Below are 13,596 nucleotides of genomic sequence, written 5' to 3' on the forward strand. Positions count from 1 at the left end.
TTATAATCTTGTAACACATGTTTTGCCATTCACAGTTCAAGCTTCCTGTTTGCTCTACTTCCTGCCTGGCCACTCAGATGTTGAAGAACAATATTCCTGTAATCAGTAAAAAAAATAACTAAAACAAAAAAGTTTTTGACTGATGTGTTAACTTTTTATGTCTTTTTCCCACTTAGGGTCTGGCTAGGCGGTTAGTGCGTTCATTCGCGCCCTGCCGTTAAAGAGCCACAAGGCATCTTTTTACAACATTAAAATGTGTGAATTATTCAAGGGACCTTTTGCATAATTGCAACAGATTTTTTTTTCTTGCTGAGACCTGTTTTTCTTGCTAATATGCACTCTACTTGATAAATGATCTTATCAATCCACCAAAGTTCTTGCAGTGGAGTGCAACAGAGAACAACAAAGTTGATACCGAAGGAACCATCATCAATAAAAACAGACCACATGGGAATCGGCAAAGGCTAACAAAGCAAATCAACGACTCACTGTCCTTGTCCTTGTATGGTTCTAGTCTTGTTACCGATTCTGGTCCTGGTTCTTAATATGGCTGTGGCTGTATCTTTAGTCCTAATCTTAGTCTCATTCTAGTTTCAGTCCTGATCTCAGTTTTAGTCCTGGTCTGAAATCTGGACCTAATATGAGTAGTGATCTTCGTCCCACCCGAGTGTCAAGTTCCATTCACGTAGCGAACCAACTAGCCAGGATGCTGAGTCAAGTCTGAGGACGACAGCTGGGAAGGCAAGGACGTAAACGTACGAAGAGACAAATGTGACGCTGATAAACGACATGTTAGCTAATTAGCTTGACAGCATCCTCGTTTGTCCCGATTTGGTTGCCGTGGCCGCTCAAGGGAGTCCCCCCTGCCGCTAAGCTTTGAAATGCAAATGAGGCGGCGGCGTGGAAAAAGCTGACGCCTGCGGGAACCCTGAAAGTGTGTCACATGGATGGGCGATGGGCGGGGCCAAAATCCTGTTAGCTGGCGATGTGTCTGGGTGTGCAGGGACCAGATGGTAAACTCTCAACGGGTCTGCGGCATCTTGGCAAGGAGAAGGAGGAGGAGGAAGAGTCATCTGCTCTCAGGGATTCCAAACCATAGGCAACAAATTTAGATCCCGCTTTAGCATTGCTGCAATACATCAGCGCGTCCACCATATTGGATGTGTCACATTTGCACAGAGCAACACTGTAGAAATTGGTCTGATACACTCAAGGCCTCAAGGTTTGCGCAAGTAAAGAAATGAAAATGAAAGCTGATCTCCAGAGTGAACGCACCCGAGATTGCAAATGGTTTAAGTTGTTTGCTGCAGAACTCGTGTGGCTTCAACCACCAGTGACACATTTCTTGTGTGTTATTAACATAACTTGACCAAGAGACTCCGATTGTGATCCCCAGGCAGTAAATGAACGAGACATCTCAACATCTTCACACCATTTCTACTTTGCTGCTCTACTATGGTCATTAAATTGATTCAGTGCTGTAGGCGGGTCAATGCATATTTGATGTCTGTGTTCAAAAAGTGATGTCTCCCACCGGGCCGACATCAAACAGATCCTATATGGTAGTGTTGGGACGGGTCTGGTGCCATAATAGTGCATCCTACGGCGTTGTCATTGGCAACCAACAGAAGAGGAATCCCCTCCGAAGCTCCCCTTTCAGTTCGTGGTACTTCCTGGTACTAAAAGTTCCTAATTCAATTTGTTGAGTGTTGAGCCACTAAAGGTTCCTGGACCTCTCAAAAGTACAAGTTTCCAAGTTTGTAGACAAATAATAGGTGCTGCAGTCCAAATACACAACTTCCTCAAACATGCTACGACAAGGTTGTCATAATATCCATTCAATAATACAGAACCCACAATACAGAACTTTGTTTTGACCATGATAAATGGCCCTGGAACTACAGTTTGACAAAAAGATGAAGTCAAAGAAGAAGTAGAGTAGAAGACAAGGAAGATGAAGAAGAAGGTGAAAAAGAAAAAGTTGACTTCTGTTGAGTCCAGCAGTGCATGGCCCATACCAAGAAGACAGCGACCAGTCAGCAGAATGCAAATGTTGTGGCCAATCAATCTAATCTCTTTGGTATTGATCTGGTCCCAAAAAAATCAAGACTTGATCCCGCTCATGGTGACTTCCCTCACGCTCCCCCCAATTCAACGCATCATTGAAAACTCTCCATTACCATTAGACTTGTTCCCTTTTGCATATCTCAATACTAATAATGCTAACTGCTAAACAACTTCATCAACCAATGGACGCATCGGCATTGTATCGTCGTGAAAATTCCGTGGATGCGAAGCCCTTATTTGGAGGAGGGTGAAATGGAGCCCATCGTAGCTAACTTTGGACGGGCAGCGGGCTGAACCCAGGACCGGTAACCTTGTCAATATCAGGGCACATGAGAAAAAAATAAACAGAGAGACAGAAGATCTTTTGGTAGAAGTGCTTTGACCTGCGATCCAAAATAATACAAAGTAATCCACTTTGCTCTACTGTGATTCTCTCATCTTTATGACTCAGGTAGCTGTGATCCAAAACAATGCGACGTAATCCCACATGATCCCTCGTAATCCACGATGATCCTCGGCACAGTGGATTGATTGACTCATCGCCATATGCAATTCACCCCCGTGAGGACCCAAACTGACGTTAAGAGGGCACGTCGGTACACGGATCCTTGGACGGAATTAAAATATGTAAATGCTTTCAAAGTCAGTGCGTTGGGAGTCAAGACGGTAAATGTGCGTTGTACTCTCACTAGCTTCCTGCTGGAGTGAAACATCAGGGGAACACCAGTGGCGTGCTGATAGTGGAAAGGGGAGGGGAGAGAGAAGGGAGGTGGGGGGGGGGGTCGAGGGGGTTGTACCTGAGAGGCTCAGTGATTTATAGCCGAAGCCAAGTCGCCGACTCTAATTAGAAAATCCTGCACAGGCAGCAGCCGCTTTTAAATCTCAGCGCCGTTACACTGCGGCACCATCCAGACGGCCGCGTCGGCATCGCTACTTCAGCATTGGCGCCATTTTGACGTCGGGGTGCACCGGGGTGACGCGACCAAATGTGATTCTGGTGGATGATTTCGAGTTGGCAGCTGACCCTAGCGCACCGACAGACTCACGAAAATGGAAAAATTGCAGGACACCATTTTTTTTGTTCTGTGGCCATGCGACTAATTTCAATCAATCCTGTCTCAAATCATGTTGGTCCACTGATACAGCATTAATCCTTTCAGGACTCCCCCCCAAAATTGTTGTTTTTTTAAATAAGAAAATTGTGATATCTCAGGATTTTTTTTCTTTCACCTCCGGCAGACGTTATGTGTACCATAGGAACATTAACTAGCCCTCAAAGTCCTTCATTCGCTCTGCCAAGCTTCTAAATTCAGACCATGCTCATTTGAAGTTTTTTTTTAAAACCCTTATTTTAGAGAACCAATTGAATTGAATTGAATTACTGACGGGCGGCCCGGTGGGCCAGTGGTTAGCGTGTCGACCTCACAGTGCGGAGGTTGTGGGTTCGATTCCATCTTCCCGCATGGAGTTTGCATGTTCACCCCTGTGCCTGCATGGGTTTTCTCTAGATGCTCCGGTTTCCTCCCACATTTCCAAAACATGCACGGCAGCCTGATTGAACACTCTAAATTTGCATGACGCCAAAGTTGGATGATGATTTTGAGAATTTTTCACGAAGTTTGAGAAATCAGTTTAACCGATCGACACAGAATTGGGTGGGCATGTCCACCAGGTTATGCTGGGCAGATACGACACGCCAACTTGTCCAAATTTTGTAAGCAGGAAAAAAACTACATGGCCTCCATCTGCTCGGCCGTGTTGTGGTCGTTGTCCTGTGACCTGCGCACACCTGCTAGCCTCTCATAACCCTTTAATGCGCTTGTCATTTGTGTGCTAATGACAGCAAAGCTACACGCAGAAGCAACAGCAGCCTGCGCTTGGCATTCTTTAGCATTTTGATTAATACTCTCATTAACACACTCCTTTAACAAACTGAATACAATACTGTGGTTGATACTCCAGTTCATACTCTTGTTCTTTATCACAATCATAAATGCTCTTGTTAATACTTTTATTCGTACTGTCCTGGTAAATATTCATTAACATCCCTATTAATACTCCATCCATCCATCCATCATCTACCGCTTATCCGGGGCCGGGTCGCGGGGGCAACAGCTTTAGCAGGGAAGCCCAGACTTCCCTCTCCCTAGCTACTTCTTCCAGCTCTCCCCCGGGGATCCCGAGTCGTTCCCAGGCAACCTGGGTGACATAGTCTCTCCAGCGTGTCCTGGGTCTTCCTCTGGGTCTCCTCCCGGTGGGACATGACCGGAACACCTCACCAGGGAGGCGCTCAGGAGGCATCCGAATCAGATGCCCAAGCCACCTCATCTGGCTCCTCTCGATGTGGAGGAGAAGCGGCTCGACTCTTAGCCCCTCCCGGATGACCGAGCTTCTCACCTTATCTCTAAGGGAGAGCCCGGACACCCTGCGGAGAAAACTCATTTTGGCCACTTGTAACTGTTTACCGTGGTGGAGGGGTTTGTGTGTCCCAATGATCCTAGGAGCTAAGTTGTCTGGGGCTTTATGCCCCTGGCAGGGTCACCAATGGCAAACAGGTTCTAGGTGAGGGGCCAGACAAAGCATGGCTCAAAGACCCCTTATGATGAGAAAAATATATGGACCAAGGTTTCCCTTGCCCGGACGCGGGTCACCGGGGCCCCCCTCTGCAGGCAGGCCTGGAGGTGGGGCTCGTTGGCAAGCGCCTGGTGGCCGGGCCTACACCCATGGGGCCCGGCCGGGCACAGCCCGAAGAGGCAACGTGGGTCCCCCTTCCCATGGGCTCACCACCCATGAGAGGGGCCAAAGGGGTCGGGTGCAATGTGAGCTGGGCGGCAGCCAAAGGCGGGGACCCTGGCGGTCCGATCCTCGGCTGCAGAAGCTTGCTCTTGGGACCTATTAATACTCTCGTTGATATTTTTGTTCATTTTATTTCACTAACACCGTACTTTAACTCACTCAGGCAAACACTCCACTTCATATTCCTATTAACATTACCCTGGTTAAACATCTCGTGAACACGCTCCTTTTTACTTCTTCCCACCCCTGTTTTTTGTGTTAAATATTTTTAGGATAATTTTTGCTATACAGTAGTTCTGCAGGCTACTAAAACATGGCTGATGGGCTGCTAATTGCCCATGGACCATAGTTTGGACATTTCTGTTGGAACGTTGTACATCAGAGGGGCCAGTACAGTGCCTTGAGGTACACCATTTCATCATTTGTCGTTCAAGACAACTAAGAAGTGTTTCTCGACTTTGTGCGCGGATGGACTCGCGCACACGCTAATGGCGTCACACGTTTCCATGGGTGGATTAACAGAGAAAGAGTGCTGGGTCAAGGTCAGTCATCGATTGGCATCATCTGCATCTTCTGTCGATAACACAAGTGATCTCTTAAAAACGTTGACCAAGCGGCCGGCCAATCACATTGCTGGAATGCAATCATTCGCAATCACAGTCCACGAGAAGTCTAGGAGACGTTCGCACGGACTTGAGCTAGCCAAACTGTTTGTGTTATTTCCCGGCTGTCCGCAGCTTCATCAGTAAACAGAAGCTTCTTGCTCATTCTCCCGCCTTGGTCTCCTGAGAGCGGGGGGTAAGTACGAGTGAGGGGAGGTGGGTTGGCATGATAGATTGTTCTTCCCCCGCCTCAGTGGCGGGAAATTGCTTTGTTTTGTTAGCGGCCGGTGCCGAGCGAGGTCGAGCGCCATCTCTCTTTCTGTCTTTGCTTATCTGCAAAATATGGAGAAGAAATGACGAGCGCAACGGGCTCGGACGTGCGCCGCATGCTCACCGGCGCCGCTTTAAGATAAATCACGTCACGTACGCATCATAACACATGCGCGCAGGAAGAAGGCTTTTTTCGCTAAAAAAGGATGAAATGCTTCTCCAATGTAAGGAGCGTTTTTGGAGTGTAGGAATTTTCCAAAATAAACAGGAGAGCACGAGAAGGAGACGACAAAATTAAATTGGACAAGATGACGGATTTTTGGAACTGACAAACATGCCCTGCAGACAGCGAGTAAATGTGAAATATGGGCCACAATTTTACAGCAATTCCTGAAGGAATTTTAGTCTTGCGGATGGAAGTAATGTTGCCATTAGTGAGGCCCTCTCTAAAATATAGAATGATGATGATGACAAAACTAATAAGGGCACATTTTAAAAGAAAAATGAGCTTTGAGATGACAACAAAGCAATCGCTTTTTTTCCCATTTGTTCTGTGCATTGGTTGCACATCATTAAATTGTGGTCAAGTGACATTTGTCTTTCTAATATTCCCTTCTTGGACTCAAAAAATAATGGCAATTTACAACATTTTAGTCACGTGAAACTGATGTCTATGTTCAAATTAAGAACAGTGGACCGCCACATACTCAGATTTGGGAACCCACGGATTGACCCATTGGCTGATAAGACTGAAAACAAAACATGACGTGCACAGAGACACACAATGATCCGAAACTGACTGTTCGGGCAGGGAGAACTTTTAACCACACACTAATGAAACAATGGCCAACAGGTGTGCCACTGCAGGGGGAGACCTACAGTGCCACCTGTTGGTCACAAACAGAACCACCCTAACAGGAACACATTGACGAACAACTATCCATGCTCACAATCACACCTAGGGACAATTTGGAGTGTTTAATTAACTTACGGTGCATGTTTTTGGAATGTGGGAGGAGACCAGAGTACCCGGAGAAAACCCAGGCAAGCACGGGGAGATCATGCAAACTACACATAGGAAAGCCGGCGCCGCAATCGAACCCCCACCTTTGCACCGTGAGGCCGGCATGCTAACCCATTGCCCGCTGAGCTGCCTTTTTTCAGAATTTCAGAAATTCAAAATGAATTTGAATTCAAATGTATTTCTTATGCCATTACATTTTGAAACAAAAAAGTGGATTAAGGCTAAAAGGAAATGAAATGAATAAAAAAAAACAATACCAACAAAAAAAAAGGAACATTTACAGAGTTTTTTTTTAAGGTGAGATGTAACTTTGATCAGATATTTTGAGTAAATATACCTTCCATGTAACATTTGAAAAGGGAAAAGACAGAAATCAATAAAAAAATAGCTGCTTCATTTAAATTATTTTTAAATATATTTTTAAATTTGAGACTAAACGGATTTAAAATCAAATAGACTGGAGATGACTTTTGGATTAACCACACTTTACAAAGTGTTTATTTCTTTACGTTCTCTTATTAATAAATGTTTTTCATGATGTTTGACATTATTGCGCTGTTTTTCTCCAACTACATGCAACAAAAATGGTGGTACTTTTTCTTGAGGAATGGGAGCTGGAACGGATTAATGTCCTTTCCATTGATTTCAACGTGGATAGCAGCACTTGGATACGTGAGCACGATCATGTGACTTTTCCGTCGTGCTGCCGCAGGTCACACATGGGTGCTGCTGCCCTGCAGGACTCGTCACTTTTATGACCTTCCGCACTGCTTCGCTGTGTTTGTGCATATGTGTGCATCTGTGGGTGGCTGTGTGTGTGTGAGAGTGCGTGTCCTTGGGGCTGACGCGTTTGCCGCCAAAGCAAAGTGACAATGGAGGAGGCGAAGGGTGTGCACGTGATGCGCGTGCACGCCAAGTTGGCGCCTCTTCCCTCCTTCCGCCTCGCTTACGTGACACCCAACATGCTGCCAGGCCACTCTGTCACTGCACATTACAGGTACAAGCGCGCGCACACACACACACACACACAAACACACTCTCACTAAGTACTTATCACCTAAATAAAACTGTAGTGACAGAAGGAAACACATCAGCAGGGTTTGAGGGGACGTGTGTAGGTGTGTGTGTGTGTGTGTGTGTGTGTGTGTGCGTGTGTGTGTGTGTGTGTGTGTGTGTGTGTGTGCGGGCGCGCATACCTGCATGTATTAGCTCTAAGCCACTTTTAAGTTTGTCTTGAAACTAAACTTTGTTCTTTGACTTGGACTGGGCGATATGGCCTTAAAAAAATTATATATATATATATATATATATATATATATATATATATATAATTTAAAAAATCCTCATCTCACCCCTCGGGTGGTGTCCGTCCCTCATTCAGCTCGGGTCCTCTACCAGAGGCCAGGAAGCTTGAGGGTTCTGCGCAGTATCCTTGCTGTTCCCAGCACTGCGCTTTTCTGGACTGAAATGTCCGATGTTGTTCCCGGGATCTGTTGCAACCACTCATCTAGTTTGGGGGTCACTGCCCCGAGTGCTCCGACCACCACAGGCACGACTGTCACCTTTACCTTCCAGGCTCTCTCCAGCTCCTCTCTGAGCCCTTGGTATTTCTCGAGTTTCTCGTGTTCCTTCTTTCTGATGTTTCCATCATTTGGGACCGCTACATCCACTACAACGGCTTTCCTCTGCCCTTTATCTATGATCACGATATCTGGTTGGTTCGCCATTACCATCTTGTCAGTCTGGATCTGGAAGTTCAAGGGTTCAATCAAGGGTTGCAACTATCCGATATTCATAGAATCAATGTGGTGAGGGAGGATTGTTGTCAAGTAGTGTGTTTCATTTGGTTTTCATTTCTCTTGATACCAAACAAGCTTCAAAACTTTGTATTAAAACCAAAACTAAATACACCTAAATACAAGGTACCTGGCATACACTGGATATCAAAAGCCCACACACCCCTGCTCAAAGACGAAGATAAAACTAGAGGTGCAACGATAAATGAGTAATTTGTCTATATTTCTGGATAACTTGTTCAAATTGAAGTTGCCCGAATCCTCTGAATTTTACCCACTCAATAACAAATATTCCCCAATTTCTGTCATCCCCCACGCGAGCGGAAGTTATTTGTTTTTAAACTGATAAATCAATTAATCAGTCTTTAAAATAATCCTGAGATGCAGCCCTTTTTAAATAATTTCAAAAGTCTTTCCACTATTAGTGTGACCTGATCTACGTGATCTTTTGAACTAAATTAATGTTGAAAAATATTTTTGGGAGAGGTAAAGTAAAAATATAAAAGAGGTTGCATGTGTGAACACCCTTTTATTGTTGGGCATGTGGCTGTGTTCAAAAAGAACCAAAAACATTCAAATTCATGTTAAATGCATTTGCCACCATTTAAAGTGCCTTGAATTAACCCTGAGTAAAGTTCAGCTTTTCTAGTAGGCTTTCCTGCCATATTTTTACCATTTTGTGCTAAAGCTTACTGCAATATGGAAATGTTCGCATTTATCTCGACCTTGACATAAATTGTACTTTGGAATAACAACGAAATGTGGAAAAAGTCAAGCAGTGGGAATACATTCACTTTTTTACACCTCTTCAATAAAATGGAAGAATGTGACTTTACACACACACACACACACACACACACACATGCACACTTGATTATAGAACATTCCATCATAGTCTACCGGCGGGGATAATCTTAAAATCAGCACACACAAACACACACACGCACACACACACACACACACACAAATGCGGACACACACATACACACACGTGACAAAGTGCAGAGAGTGTGGAGGTGAGCTGGATGCTGATCTTTTTTCAATTTCCTGTCAAGACCCGGATCCATCCATCATGGCTCCTGGCTCACCGTGCTGACCCTGCACCCCGGACTGTCCGTCCACCCGCGTGTATCACACGCACACACAAAATTACACACACGCAGGTCCAGCAAAACGGTGCTGATATGTTTGTTAAGGCTACTTCTTAAGTCGGCATGCTAATATAGCATGACATCATAACATTGACACCAATCCCAAGTTAGCATGCTAATATGTCCCCATGTGGCTTTTAGGAAAACATGGCAGCATATTTTAGAAATACTCATACCAAATGTAATTTGTGTTTATTTGCAACGACATCAAATCATGAATTTCACACAAGTTGATCAATAACAGTCAGTAAGACATAACCTATAGAATTAGATTTTGAAAATCCATTCATATTGACATCCTGAGGTGATTACTTGAGTGATTGGCAGCTTTCTAGCGATCTGAAAATTTTGGATGATTTTTTTCCAATTGCAAAAATGCAAAAAAATGCAAGTTAGTGTCTTCAGAGATTTTATTTTGTTTCTTTTACAAATGACGCTCAAGCCATCTTGAGCGTTGTTGCCACTGGAGGGAGCCTCATGTTGATGATGCAATACACCAAAGGCTGAAATTCAGAGTTTGTGGACAATTTTAAACTAAACAAGGTCTCGAAATTAGTTGTCGAGTCATCAAACAATAAGTGCACCACTAACTCCATGTATTTACAGTTATAATAAAAGTAAGACAAGAGTGTAATGGGATCAATGAGTACCTGGGATCATTTAGAGTTTCAAGGTTAACACAAGGAGAATTTGCATCTCGCATGGTTTTTACTAGTGGTGGTCTAGCCATTGATCGTGACATGTCCATCAATGCCTTTTATTGCCAATAACAAAAAAATGATTACTATTTATTTTATTTTTAAAGAATTGGGGGAACCAAAACCCATTTTACCGGTGGTGTATTCACTTCTTAAAAGTAAAAAAAGTTTTAAAAAATATATACAATATATAATTTAAAAATTTGAAAAAAAAACATTGTTACAAGTGTCATTTTTCTGTCTTGAATGAAATAGTATGAAAGTGACTTCACGGCTGTGAGCATGATACCATACAGCTCAATCCATTTTTCAATGGCTTTAGCTCCACCTGGTTTTGGCATACACTTAACAGACTGCTCGAGAGAGAGAGAGAGAGAGAGAGAGAGAGAGAGAGAGAGAGAGAGAGAGAGAGAGAGAGAGAGAGAGAGAGAGAGAGAGAGAGAGAGAGAGAGAGAGAGAGAGAGAGAGAGAGAGAGAGAGAGAGAGAGAGAGAGAGAGAGAGAGAGAGAGAGATTGTATCCAATAGCCTTTGACAGCTTAGCCCCACAGCATTAGCATGTGGTAGCCTGAGTGTGCGAGTCTGCTTGAATACAAAAGCATTGTTTGTTTATTCCTGAGCGCCAAGGACAAACGTGTTTATGCGCTCTCGAATGTCCCTTAGCCGTCAGCGCCGACGCAGATAGCATCAATGCTGCTAACGACGACAACATAGCTAGCGCGGCTTAAGCTAGGAGCGGATGCCTTTAGCGATGATTCTCGACAGGGCAAGTCAACTCTTGTTCATGTCCAGTAAGACTTCGGGAGATTTACCACTTGGTCCTCCAAAAGTTCCACCATACAATCACATATATCTGACACACTAATCTAACTTCAGCACAATCACTACTAAGACTACTGGACAGCAAACTACCTCCAACACAGTCTTTGCTACTATAGCTGAACATCAATATGCGAACAACATAATCATCACTAACAAGATTGTAAAACAAGCTACACAGTCACTACTAAGATAAAATAAGATATCCTTTATTTGTCCCACACTGGGGAAATTTACAGCCTCCAGCAGCAAGAATGTAGGTAGAAAGAAAAAAGAAGAAAAAAACAACAAACACCGTTCAATTAAGTGCAATATAAATACAAAATGGATAAATCACTCTGCTATTTACAATTGTCTTTCACATGATTTAATTATTATTATTGTTGTTATTTTTATTCAGCAGCCTGACAGCAGTCGGTAGGAACGAGCGTGGGTATCACTCCTTCTTGCAGTGCGGGTGTAACAGTCTCTGGCTGAAGGAGCTACCTAGTGCTGTCAGTGCGGGCTGGAGAGGGTGGGAGGGACAGTCCATCATAGCTTTTAGTTTAGTTAGCATCCTTCTGAGTGTCAAGGGAGCAGCCCAGGAGCAGCCCACTTCCTGACCAGTCGCTCCAGTCTCTTTCTGTCCCGGGCTGAGACGCTGCCTGACCTGCAGACAATACCATAATGGATGGCCGAGGCCACCACCGAGTTATAGAAAGTCTTAAGGAGCGACCCTGAACCCCAAAAGACCTCAGTTTCCTGAGTAGGAGGAGTCGGCTTTGTCCTTTCCTAATCAGGGTGTCCGTGTTTGTAGACCAGTCCAGTTTGTCGTTCAGAAGAACACCAAGGTACTTGTAGGAGGTCACCCTCTCTATGTCCATACCCTGGATGTTCATCGGTGCTGGTGAGGACTGTTTCCTGCAGAAATCCATAACCAACTTCTTAGTTTTCCTAGGGTTGATCTGGAGGAGATTCTGCTGGCACCAGTCCACAAAGTCCTTCGTCAGTACCCAGTACTCCCGATCGTAGCCCTCTGTAATGAGGCCAACAATCGCAGAGTTATCGGAGAACTTCTGAAGGTGGCAGTTTGGAGTGGCGTGTTTGAAGTCCGAGGTGTAAAGGATGAACAGGAATGGAGCCAGAACAGTGCCCTGCGGCGCTCCAGTGCTGCAGAGAAGCCTGTCCGACTCACAGCTCTGCAACCTCACGTACTGCGGCCGATTTGTGAGGTAGTCTATGATCCATGCTGTGAGATGGTGGTCCACTCCGGCGTTCTGCAGTTTGCCTCCCAGTAAGTTGGGCTGGATGGTGTTGAAGGCACAGGAGAAATCAAAGAACATGATTCTCACAGTGCTCCCAGCCTTCTCCAAGTGTGCCAGTACTGAGTGCAGGAGGTAGATAATGGCGTCTTCCACGCCGATGCCAGGCTGATAGGCAAACTGCAGCGGTCGAAGGTGGGCGAGGACGAGTCTCTCCAGCGACTTCATCAGGTGAGACGTCAGCGCCACCGGTCTGTAGCTGTTCAGCTCTTTAGGGTGGGGGGTCTTGGGCACTGGGACCAGGCACGAAGTTTTCCACAGCTGTGGAGCTCTGCTCAGCTTCAGGCTCAGGTTGACGATGTGCTGGACAATGTCACACAGCTGGTCAGAGCAAGTCCTGAGGAGCAGGGAACTGATTTTGTCTGGACCTGCTGCTTTCCTCACATTCATCTTCCTCAGTTGGTTCCTCACCTGCTCTGTTATGACGGACAGGCAGGAACCAGGTGACTGACTGGGTTGATGAGAGCCGGTCGAAAGAGGAGGGGGAGGAGAAGAAGTCCTCAGTGAGAGTGGTTGCAGTTGGTGGTTGGGGGAAGGGACAGACGACACGGTTGAAACGGTTGAAAAAACGGTTCAGTCCATCTGCCCAGTCCTTATCCTTCTCAGTCAATGTCTTTCAGCTGTCATGGCCTGAGATGGTTTTCAGGCCCCTCCAGACACCAGTGACATTGCTGGCCTGTAACTGGTCCTCCAATTTTTCCAATCCAATTCCAATCTTCTTCCCCTTCCTGATCTTTCCTCTCAGCCGAATCTGCACGGCCTTCAGCTCCTCTCTGTTTCTCGACATAAAAGCTCTCTTCTTCTCATTCAGGAGGGCCTTTATGTCAGGATTAATCCATGGTTTGTTGTTGGAAAAACACTGCACAGTTCTGGTGGGTACGGTGTTCTCTTCACAGAAATTTATGTAGTCCGTGATGGTGTCAGTGAGTGCATCAATGTCCTCCCTATGAACCTCGCTGAAGAGTTCCCACCTGGTTGTGTCGAAGCAGTTCCGCAGAGCATCTTCAGCTTCCGTGGACCATTTCCTGACCATCCTGATCACAGTTGGCTGCCTATGCACCAGGGGTTTGTACA

Source organism: Hippocampus zosterae, chromosome 1 (assembly GCF_025434085.1).
Source record: "Hippocampus zosterae strain Florida chromosome 1, ASM2543408v3, whole genome shotgun sequence".
In the NCBI taxonomy this organism is placed as follows: domain Eukaryota; kingdom Metazoa; phylum Chordata; class Actinopteri; order Syngnathiformes; family Syngnathidae; genus Hippocampus; species Hippocampus zosterae.